Below are 2,902 nucleotides of genomic sequence, written 5' to 3' on the forward strand. Positions count from 1 at the left end.
CAGGTGAATTGGCCATGCTAAATTGCCCGTAGTGTTAGGTAAGGGGTAAATGTAGGGGTATGGGTGGGTTTCGCTTCGGCGGGTCGGTGTGGACTTGTTGGGCCGAAGGGCCTGTTTCCACACTGTAATGTAATCTAATCTAATCTAAGAATGTCCCACAGCAGCTTCTTCCCGCTCTGCCTCCCTCAGCAGGCCCACACTCAGCCCGAGAAAGGCCTCTCTCTTCCCCCCAGCCCGCTCACTCCAAGTTCTGGGACCAGTTCCTGCTCCGCTCGGCCTCTTACAAACAGCCCCCGGTTCTCCCTGAACTCACCCCGAATCAATCCGGGTCTCGGAGCCCCCTCTGTGTCCCAGGCTCCCATCCCGATGTGCTGCTGGAAGGAGCCTGCTGTTCCCTCGCTTCCCTGGGCGCTGATCTCTCCATTGCGGTCTGTTTCAAACAAACCTCTTGTACTCACTGAGTAAATGCTCCTCAATGGCAGCGCTGGGGGAGGGCCTCACGCATGCGCTCCTCTGGACAGGACCCCCGGTCAGCTTTGGAGGAAGGGCAGCATTGCGCATGCGCCTAAGGATGCAGGAATATATTATACACATTAAACTGACTGTGACAGCAGCGGTGATAAATCCAGCGCAATATTGGGGATTGGGATTAAAGCACAAATATTACTTCCAAAAAAAGGAATGTTTTCTCTAGAGCAGAGATGACTGCGGTGGGAACACATGATTGAAGTATAAACGATTTATGAGGCGTGTGGGACAGGGTGAATAGAGAGAAGCTGTTTTCCATTGTTTGAGCGAGCAATCACAAGTGATGCTTGGGTAATGATATGGTGAGGGTAAGGATTCTCGCTATGGTGAAGGGTTAGATGTAAAAATATTGAGGGAATTTCAGAAAAATCTTCTCACTCAGCAAGTGGTGGAAATCTGGAAGACACTGCATGCGAAGGTAGTGGAGGCCAGAAACCTTAACCTTTAAAAAGTATTTGGAATAGCACTTCAAATGTCAGTTCCGGAGCCACCATTCACGGTGGGATATGAACGGTGAATATCTCCCCAGACAAACCAAAAAGAAACGTGTCTCCGTCTTTGAGTACTTGGAGCAGATACACCTCACGATTGGCGGTCCATGCCTTTAGTTCTATGTCTAGTAGACTCGAACCTGGGTCTCTGGCGCTGTTTTCTCCGATATCAGATTACTGTAAATGAGGCTTTCTGCTGTCGGTGAGAGATTATCAAAATGGACCGAGATCAAACCAGAGCAGCTGCAGGACTGGGATGGCAAATGTGGAGTTTTTGCTGATGTCAGAACTAGTGCCAAAGGGCTGGGCGACATTAAAATATTGTCTAAAGACGATTAATGAGCTCATCTGGAAGAACGGTGTGTAATGTTTTATCAACATATCGGAGTGCTTTCAAAATGTGAAATGAAGAGATTAATTGCAGTTCTTGGCGCTTGTTTTTGTTTCTGCCAGTTCTTTAGGTCCAAAAACGAGAAACAAAGTAGAAAGAGATAGATGCAGTCAGACATGGGCGGCACGGTGGCACAGTGGTTAGCACTGCTGCCTCACAGCGCCAGAGACCCGGGTTCAATTCCCGACTCAGGCGACTGACTGTGTGGAGTTTGCACGTTCTCCCCGTGTCTGCGTGGGTTTCCTCCGGGTGCTCCGGTTTCCTCCCACAATCCAAAAAATGTGCGGGTCAGGTGAATTGGCCATGCTAAATTGCCCGTAGTGTCAGGTTAAAGGGGTAAATGTAGGGGTATGGGTGGGTTGCGCTTCGGCGGGTCGGTGTGGACTTGTTGGGCCGATTACTTACACTGTAAGTAATCTAATCTAAAAACAAATGAATGAGCGAGAGAGATTGTCTGAAGTATATATTTATAACCTATTTAACAAGTTCTCCTTTTTAATACATCATTTTTCTATGTAAAACATACTCCGTTATTTGTGAAATGGCGGGCTTTTCAAATTGGAAGGAAAGGTGTTGATGATTTGGCGCTGGCTTCAAGAGAAGAGAATGTGCCCTCTCTTCTCCCTGCCTCTAGGGAGCATATTAAACACCAGTGAATCTGTTTTCTTTCTATTTGCTCAAGTCACTCTCTAATATTTGATTATTCTGGGAGCGACAAGCCCCGGTTGAGGTCTGAGCCCTGAGTGTCACCACTGGGAAACAAAAAAGGTACTCCTTTTCTTACAAACCCACGGGGTCTGTATAATACATTGCACATTTTTTTTAATTTCCAAAACTCCGCGCGGGTTCTGTTGTGTTGCAGAATAGTGTAAAGGAGCCTTTCTGCTGTCGGTGAGAAGCTTGTCACAATGAACCGAGATCAAACCAGAACAGTTGCCGGACTGGAATTGTTAATGTGGAGCTTTTGCAATAAGGGAGCACGATATTAAAATAAAACCTAAAGGCGGCGTTCGTTATTAATGCGCTCACGCCGAAGAACGTTCATGAAATCCTCACAGGGCTGAATGAGGGTATTCATTCCCTCTGAAGACAATCTCGAATCCTTCAAATAACTTCTAGTCTCATTACCCGAAAGAAAAAATGCAAATTAATGACTAAATACGTTTGCATTGTTTTCCGTAAAGCTCCCTTCTCTGATCGACATTTCGGCAGGATTTTCAAATTTGAAAGAAAATGGTTGATGTTTGGCGCCATGTTTTCCCGCCCGCTTTCTCAGCAATGATCATATAGTTACAGCTTCTGGGTTAGTGGTGCTGGAAGAGCACAGCAGTTCAGGCAGCATCCAAGGAGCAGCGAAATCGACGTTTCGGGGATAAGCCGTTCATCAGGCATAAAGGCAGTGAGCCTGAAGCGTGGAGATAAGCAAGAGGAGGGTGGGGGTGGGGAGAAAGTAGCATGGAGTACAATATGTGAGGGGGCAGGTAGGACAAGT

The 2,902-nt window shown here is 47.1% G+C and overlaps 1 long non-coding RNA gene across 1 annotated transcript in view; it reads right to left on the reverse strand.

Moving 5' to 3' along the window:
- Positions 1-354, reverse strand: part of LOC122548240 — a 20,945-nt gene extending 20,591 nt beyond the window's left edge. Inside the window, exon 1 of the long non-coding RNA XR_006311196.1 lies at positions 314-354. This is a non-coding gene — a long non-coding RNA (uncharacterized LOC122548240). The remainder of the gene's footprint in view (positions 1-313) is intronic.
- Positions 355-2,902: the final 2,548 nt, after the last annotated feature.

This window comes from Chiloscyllium plagiosum, unplaced genomic scaffold, assembly GCF_004010195.1.
Source record: "Chiloscyllium plagiosum isolate BGI_BamShark_2017 unplaced genomic scaffold, ASM401019v2 scaf_9200, whole genome shotgun sequence".
NCBI lineage: Eukaryota > Metazoa > Chordata > Chondrichthyes > Orectolobiformes > Hemiscylliidae > Chiloscyllium > Chiloscyllium plagiosum.